Raw genomic sequence first — 9,158 nt, 5'->3', positions numbered from 1 at the left:
TGGAGGAAGATGAGGAAGGGTCGTAATCGGGGCTCCGACGGGCGGAGCTCTTGAGCCCGAGCCTTTCCCCTTAGTTGGGGATTGGGAGACAGTCGCAGCCGAGGGCAACATTTTCTTGGAAGTAGGTCGAAGCCTCTTGACAAGGGGACCTTCGATTGATTTCCCTCCTGGGAACATCGAGCGGATGTCTGGTTTCCTCCTCTGTGACATCTCCTCGCCTGAAAAGAAGAATGAAAAATGCGTCAAGAATGCATATACGTTCTCAAAAGAAAATTATTAATGATAAATATACACGAAGTAGCAAAATTCCTACCCTCTGAGCTAGAGGAAGAGTATTTCCACGACCTCAGGTCTCGGAGCTGCTACAGGGAAAGGAAAGTCTAAAGCAACCACTTCTTGGATTAGGGGAGGTTCCAGGTCTGGCTCTACCTCGGGAATGGATTCCTCCACGTATTGCCTAAGTCTAGGAGCAACTATGCCCTCGAGAAGGGAGGGCCACGACCTAAGGTTGGTCCTATACTCCTCAAAAAAGGCCGACCTAAAGGACAAAGTGTTATCTACTACTACGGTGCCCCGGGGATAGCCCGCGTCATTACGCAGCACTAATTGATCTACGCATTGGAGTAGGGTTATCTTACGGTTTGGATCGTTTCGGTGGCGATGCATGAGCTGGTTTGGGTTAAACCTAACTAGCCTAAGGTCTGCAGCTGCCCTGTCTAGGTCCCGAAAGGGATATGGGTTACCTTGGCCGAAGGGGCCGGCTGCTGCCCCTGACTGAGCTCGATCCAAGTCGTGATTCTGAGCATCCTCCGGAGCTCGTCTCTTTCGCACGAGCGGCACCTCGGGCTCCCTTTCCTGATCGTCGCCGCCGTCGGTCGCGGCATCGACCTCGAGAATAGTCTCCAGCATGCGGGCTGCTAGATGATTGGCTCGCGTCCTCCTCAAGGCCAGAGTTTGGCCTACAGAGATCAACTTACATGCCAACATCATGTCGTCTGACACGAGCTGGCAGTAGTCCTTCTCATTGGGCGGAAGCCCCGCCAGGGTATCGTATTGACCCCCAAGGGTCACAGACTTGGCTGTCCTCGTAAAAATGGCTACATGGTGATGCTCCAATCAGTATGTATGCAAAAAGAAAAAAAAATGTTACGCGAGTTGAAGATAGAAGGCTTACAAGGATGGTTGAAGTAGTGGTACTCGCAATTGCGAAACCCATTCGACATAAAGAATTGATCTTTGAAGTCATTGGGATGGCTGGGAAGTTCAATCACCGCAGATGAGTTCGGGAAGTGGGTCAGGTAGTAGAACCCATCACCTCGTCCCCTTTGATCTGGGCTGGCTTTGAGGCAGAAGAAGTAGAGGATATCTGCCAAGGTACGGACTTCCCACTCGTGCTTCAGGAAGAGATACCTCAGCCCCGCCAACAGACAGTAAGAATTTGGAGGCAGTTGAAATGGTGCCAACTTTACGTAGTTAAGAAAGTCGGCGAAGTACTAATCCAGAGGGAGGAAGGCCCTAGCCTTGAGCTGCTCATCGCTCCAGGCCGCGCAACTCCTCTCACCCTCGAAGGGAGGTCGGGCAATAAGAGTGCTGGTCCCAGCCTCGATGTTGTGGGACAGCAATATCTTGTTGACCCTCCCTTAGGTCATGATCTTCGAGACTATCCTCTCCGCCTCAAAGAAAGCATCAGGTCCCACCTCGATCTCCTTCTCCACCGTGGGACCGAACTGGGGGATGGGAGACTCCACCACAACCTCCTTCCCTTTGCTAGATTGCTGGGACGACGAGTCGGTCACGCTTTTCTTGGACACATTCTTTTTGGGCCCCATCTGATCGCCTAGCGAACAAGAACGAGAAAAAACTTACTAGGCGACCTAAAAGCTAAGAAAGGACAAGCAGCGCGAGGAGAAGGGTTTTTCATACACGAGCTAAGGTAATCTCAGCTCGCGGGGTGTGATGCCACGCACTGCCATAGCCACGCGCCCAAGTTTCCAACGGATCCCTGATATCCAGGGATCCTTGTGTCATGAGGGTCGGATTATTACTTGCCTTAGAGAAGAGGTTTTGAGAGGAAAACCACCTAGGAAGCATGACCCCTAAGCTACCTGGTTTTGCACCCTAAAAACTTCTCACCTTCTATATTCTGAATGGGTGTATCCTAAATTTACCTAGAAAGTTACCTATAGGTGTTATTCGATAGGGCGCTTTAGATATTGGTGTTGTTTCTAGGGGAAGTTCGATCACGAATTCGATTTCTCTGTCTGAAGGTAAACCTGGTAAATCCTTGGGAAACACTTCCGGAAACTCACAAACAATGTGGAAATTTTCTAATTTCAACTCTGTCTCCTTAGATTTATCCACCACACTTGCCAGATATGCAGAACACCCATGTTGCATCATGTTCCGAGATATCAGTGCCGATATAATGGGCATACGAAATCCTACCACTTCTCCCTTAAAAGAAAATACTTCTCCTTCTTCCGATCTGAATTCTACGGTCTTTTGCTAAAAATCTATCGTTGCTCCATATTTGGCTAACCAATCCATGCCAAGTATAGCGTCATAGTCTGGTATGTCTAACTCTATGAGGTCAGTTGGGCTCTCTCTGCCCTGAAATATTATGGAATCTGACTGTAATCACCTAGTTAGCATCATAATGTCTTCTGATGATAACATGGTACTAAAACTACGCTCAAACAGTTTACAAGAAAATCTCAGTTTATCAATTACATTCATAGCAACATAAGAGTGAGTCCCTCCAGAATCAATAAGGATTCTACATATCATACTAGAAATAGGGAGCTTGTAACACCCAACGTCACTATGGATGCTTCCTGGATTGACGACTAACCCTACAAATTAACACGAGTCTTTCCAGCGTACTTTGTAACGCCCTGGATAGCCAAGACTGTTACACTGTGTGATTATAAAGGTGCAAGACTTGCTAATCAAGTCATATAGTTGAAAACATGGTCCTAAAGTTGTAATTAGGTAAAGATTAAAAGGTTTTAGTCATAAACAAATAATTTTCATATAAAATAATTATTTAGTACATGGGATCCCAAAACAGGGTTTAAAAGATATGTTTACCAAAAAAAAAATTCCAAAAGCTATAAATAACCATGGCCACTCTAATGGAAAAATATACATTTTAGGTTTCCGCCCCTGTACAAACCCTCGACCGTGGCGGCCGAACAACTGACAATGTACACCTCACCCCCAGAGCTCTCCAACTCATGACTGAACCACCAAACCCTTACCTTTACCTGCACCACGAAGCACCCGTGAGCCGAGGGCCAGGAAGAAAACTATAATGCATAGCATAATCAACAATAGTAATCAGGTAATTCACAGATCATTAATTAAACACCCAATAGATCACATCGTTCACATAAACAGTGATATCAGTCAACAAACCAACAATTAACCATCCAGGTAATAAACATGTCATAATCATCATATTAACGTCAATTAACTTAACACACAATATCTATGGTTGACGCCCTTAGGCCGCACCCTATAAATAAGCCACTGTCTTCAGCTCACTTAGGTCGAGCCCAATGTTCAACCCACTAACTTTGGCTCGCTTAGGCAAAGCTCAGTGATTATTTGATTAACCTCAGCTACCAGTGGCCGAGCCGCGTCTTGTGCGCAAATATTGATTCTAGCATTCTTAGGCTGTTTATCTCATGTCTGCATGGCATAATACCATCATAGGATATCACATACAAGTATAGGGAACACTTAGTCCCAACATAACCACATAACCAGGTGCAGTTTTCTTAATTCGAGCCCTAGCGAACACCTAGTCACAACCATAAAATTGAACCATCATTAACTCAATTTCACAACCCAACTCTGGGACCAATCCCAAGCCCTCAGGAAGTCCAATTCCACCCAACAGGGTGGTGGAATCGACCCCCGAGCCCCCAAGCGAAAACCCTAGGTAAAACACCCAAAACCCACTTCTGAAGGCAGGGTAGCGCTACAGCGCCACAAAGAGGGCGCTACAACGCTACAGGCAGAGACAAATTTCCCCCAGAACATGAAGTATAGCGTTGTAGCGCTCCACTGCTAGCGCTACAACCAGCACAAGCCCACTTTATGGGTTTTTCCTTCAAACTTTCCCGAGCCAAAACCCCACCAAACCACTCCAAACCTCTTCCAACATCAAAATCAAGCCTACAACCCACTATAACTCAACCAAATTAGCCCATTAACATAAAAAACTAATTCAAAACATCATCAATCACAAAAACTAAACTTGAGCTCAAAAGCTCAAGAACACCATCAGAAAACCAGAAACCCAGAACTTCAAAGTTAGAATTGTTACCTTAGCTGAGGAAATTCGACTTTAGGTTGCTTTAAATCCCTTTCTAAACTTTAGTTCCTCAGATCCTCAAGCTTAAGTCTTTAAATCCCTTCCAAAAATCCAAATTCAGAGATTTACCATAACAAACCCAGAAAACTCGAACAAAACCTTTAACCCTTACCTTAAATTGATAGCTAACTCCAAATAAGCTCCTTAGCCACTCCAAGGACCGAAGTCCCAAGACCAAGCCTAGACCTCCCTAAGCTCACAGCTCCAAAATCCACCAGAAAGAGAGAGGAAAAAGAAATCGTATGGGAGGGTAATAGTGAGTTGTATGCTCTGTTTTTTTTTTCTTTCCTTTTCTTTTCCTTCAGTTTCTAACCTTTCCACAATATTCCACCAGATTCTAAATGAGCTGAAAGTTACTTATCCCCTTTAAAACATCAAAAGACCTTTTTGTCCTCCCAAATATAACCAAGTCTCTAATCATTCTAAGGGCATTTTGGTCATTGCTCTTAATTCCTGCTAATTCCTCGAGTGTCCCTAATATTTACCACTTAATTCCTGTCATCTAAATAATCACCACTTATTTTCCCCAATGCCTAATAATCTCCAATATATTTCCCAAATTCCCAGAAATACCCCAGGCTCCCCCGAGCCAGGTATAAATCCCCACCATGACTTTTTCGCTAAACCGCTCACCAGGATCGCCTCGAGTCACAAGCTGCAAGTATATCCACATAATATTGTGGTCTCAAAAATTTACCGCAAATAATTACATTTATGCCCTCAACGGGCCAAAATTACAAACATGCCCTTAAGAATAAAACAGGGCCCACATGCATATTAAATACTCATAAACATGGATCTAATCATATCCATATACTCATTTAATCATGCATGCCATATAATCATGTATTTAATCATTCATTCACATAGATACCAATCATGCCCTCCTGGCATACTAATCAAGGCCCTTAAGCCTTATTAGCAAATTTTGGGTTGTTACATGCTTTGTCCTCACTCGCACGCTTCCTGGGAAAACTTCCCAGGAGGTCACCCATCATGAGACTACTCCAAGTCAAGCACGCTTAACTTTGGAGTTCTCAAGTGATGGACTATCGAAAAGAAGATGCATCTTGTTGGCATATGTAGTACCCATCAATCCATTAAGCCCTCTTCAACTGTGTAGTCCCAGACGTGGCAGAAGGAGAGATGGTGTCTTATCTTTTTTTTTCTTCTAATGGTTCTCCAGGTTTCTAAGTGTTCAAAAGACTAGATAATCACTAAGTTTCTTATCCCTTGCCCAAAAGACCAAAATGCCCTTTTTACATAACCCAATCTTTTAATGGCCCAAGGAAAAAATCGCCATTTGCTACGTTTCCCGCTAATCCTCAAGTAGTCCTATAAATCCCCATTTAATCCCCGACACTCTTAAACAAACATTAAATCACTACTTGTTACTCGGTAATTCCCGAACACGAACTATGTTCACAAAATACCCCTGGGCTCCCCAGAGCCGGGTACTCAACCCCGTTGTGACTATTCTGCTAATTTGCTCCCTAGGATCGTCTTGGACCACACATCTCAAATATATCCCCATAACACTGGGGTCTCACTCACAATACAAACATATTCATCATGCTCCTTATTCTAGCAGATAAGGCAACTTAGATAAACAATAAACAAATATTACATTTAATACCAACCAACCCTGAGTCGAGCTTGTCTCTAGCAGCGAGCGTACATGTTCGGTCAATCTCTAGGAACCATAAATCTTGGCACGCTCTGATACCTAGCTATAAACCTATGCATCTCCAGGAACCATGCTCCCTATGCATGCCAAGATGTATCTTCTTTTCGGTAGCCCATCACTTGAGATACCATTTTATACACAAAATGTATTGAATTCATTAGAGAAGTACTCTCCTCCTCTATCACTTCTTAGCACCTTTATATTTTTATTTAGTTGATTTTTAACTTCTAATTTATATAATTTAAAAGCATCAAAAGTTTCATCTTTATGCTTTAAAAGAAACACATAGGTATATCTACTAAAATCATCTATAAAAGTAAGAAATTACCTTTTACCACCTATAGTTAAAACACCATTTAATTCACAAAGATCACTATGGATTAAATCTAGTAAATTATATGATCTTTCTACACTAGGAAGTGGTTTCTTAATCATTTTTTCCTTAACACATGTTTCACATTTACCATAGTTTTTAATATTGCATGCAACCATACCAAATTTTACTACTCTTTTCATGGTTGAAAAACCTATGTGAAATAGTCTAAGATGCCACAAAAATAAAGAATCATACTCAACTATATAGGCGGAATTAGTATTTTTATTGATAACATTGAAAGTTACATCATTGGTGCACAACCTAACCATACCCTCACAAGAGTACCCCTTGCCCAAAAATACATTTGATTTGGTAAGAATAAGTTTACCAGACTCAAAAACGGCTTTAATGCCGAGTTTGCCAAGCAAATCACCACTTGCCAAGTTTCTACTCATTTCGGGAACATAAAGTACATTCACTAGTGTAACTTTCTTGCCGGAGGTGAAAAAGACTTCAATGGTATCTTTGCCAAGTACCTTGGATTTGCCCTCATTGCCCATTTGAATCTCATGGTTGCCCTTTGACTTTTCAAAGGTCTTGAACAATGATTTTTCATAGGTGACATGGACGGTGGCACATGTATCATACCACCACCGTTTCACCTTGCCTTGGACCACATTCACCTCACTAAGGGTAGCAACTATGTTCTTCTCTTGAGTTGCGTTTACCTTAGGTCCTTGTTGATCTTTTATATGCCTATACTCTCTAGCATAGTGACCCATTTTTCCACACACAAACCAAGGACCTTTCTCGGCCTTAAACTTGTTTGGGTTAGTTCTTGGACCCAAGGATGTCTCTTTACCCTTCTTGCCTTTCCCTTGGTTTTTTTTGGATGTTTTGGTTGTGACATCGCATTTGCTTTGAAAATCTCTCCATTAGACCCTTCCACAAGTTTATCTCTACATATCGATTCCTCCTCGATTCGAATATGCTTTTGGATTTCCTTCAAAGAATAATCTTCATTTTTATGAAGGATTCTTTTCCTATAGCTCTTCCAAGTTTGTGGTAATTTAGCCACTAAGTACCTACTTGAAAGGCCTGGGAAGCTCAATCTTCAAAACTTTCTATTTGTTAACAATTATTTGCAATTCATGTATTTGAGGAAGAATAGGTTTATCACCAAAAAACTTGAAATCAAAATATTGAGATATCAAAAACTTTTTGGTACCTTCCTCTTCCGCTTTGAATTTTGTCTCAAGTGCATTCCATATCTCCTTTTCCGATTTGGTCTCGATGTAGAAGTCATAGAGTCTATCGGAAAAGGCGTTGAGGATATGACCCCTACAAAGGAGATTGTACTCCTCCCTCTTCCTTCTTTTCTCCACCTCCTCGGGAATGTCCTTGTCAGATGGCGTTGGGAGAGATTCTAGAGTGGACTCTAGAATGTAGGCGATTTTGAGAGTGGCCAAAACGAATCTCACCCTGTCTTGCCATCTAGTGAAATTGGACCCATCAAACCTATCAAACCTCACTAGGTCTTGATTCATAATCTTGATTGTCTCACCTTCCATTGAAACAAACAAAGGGTAATCTTTTGAATGTTAGGAAAATGTAATTTGCCTCAATGGAAATTGGTAAGAAAATACAACTCTAGACAAAATATTACAAATAAATAATTATTGATTAAAAAGTGTTACAACTCTATGACTGAAAATACAAATAGACAATAAAATAATTAGAAGAAGAAGATAGAGAAATACAACTCTAAGCAAAAAGATACAAATAAAGTAAAAGTGTTTGAACAAAAGAAATAAGAGGATTACAGCTCTTAAACAAAAGTACAAGTAAATAGAACAAGAAGAATATGAAGAAAAGAAATAGAGAAAAATAAGAACAAGAACAAAACAATAAATTCTCACTCACACAACCAAAGTAAGGAGTGTTGGGGATCACCAACTTGAACAAGGTTTGAAACTTTTGTCCAAAAGCTTATTTCCCCCTAACTCAAGCACTAAGGGATCTCTCACAGATTTTGGAAATGCTTTCTGGAATAATCAAGCCTCTAGATGTTTTCTAGCCAAGTGCTCTAATGGATAGAAAAGTTGTGTCTTACAAGTGAGCAATAGGCTCCTATTTATAGAGTTTAGAGACACCCTTTGAATTTCAAATTCCACCAACCCCCATGGCTGTTACCAATGATTAATTGGATGTTTATGGAATTAAAAATGAGATTTGGGAGTTATTTGGGTTTTTGGAGCCGTTAAAAAAGGTTGGAAAAAACTGAAAAACTTGGTCAGTTTTCACCTGTGGCCGCGACCAGGAACATCAATGGCCACGACCACTGCTCTCTATTCCCCAGGCCGCGGCCACTGACCAAATTCAGCACACCAAATTTTGTTGTTTTTCCAAACGGTTCCAACACCCTCCCAATTGATTTTGTAACCCCCAAAAGACATTATTGGGGTTAAAATCATATCTCTAACAGCCATTTCACATATGGCTTTAAGAAATTCATCTCAATATTGTATAACAACAAATCTACACAATAATGGACAATATTTGGAAGTTACAAATTTGTGACTGAATTTGTAACACCAAATATGTTAAATATTTGGATATTTCACATATATCTAAATATTGTAACTCTCTATTATATGTTACAATACGTGACACTCTTTGTCACATTTATTTAATCTAAAACATTATATTATAAAAAATATAATATTACATTATAAAATAATATAACAAACAAAGCACGCTGGAAAGACTCGTGT

The sequence above is a fragment of the Humulus lupulus genome, chromosome 8 (assembly GCF_963169125.1).
Source record: "Humulus lupulus chromosome 8, drHumLupu1.1, whole genome shotgun sequence".
NCBI lineage: Eukaryota > Viridiplantae > Streptophyta > Magnoliopsida > Rosales > Cannabaceae > Humulus > Humulus lupulus.
The sequence above is the reverse complement of the archived record's forward strand: the minus strand, read 5'-3'. Positions refer to the sequence as shown.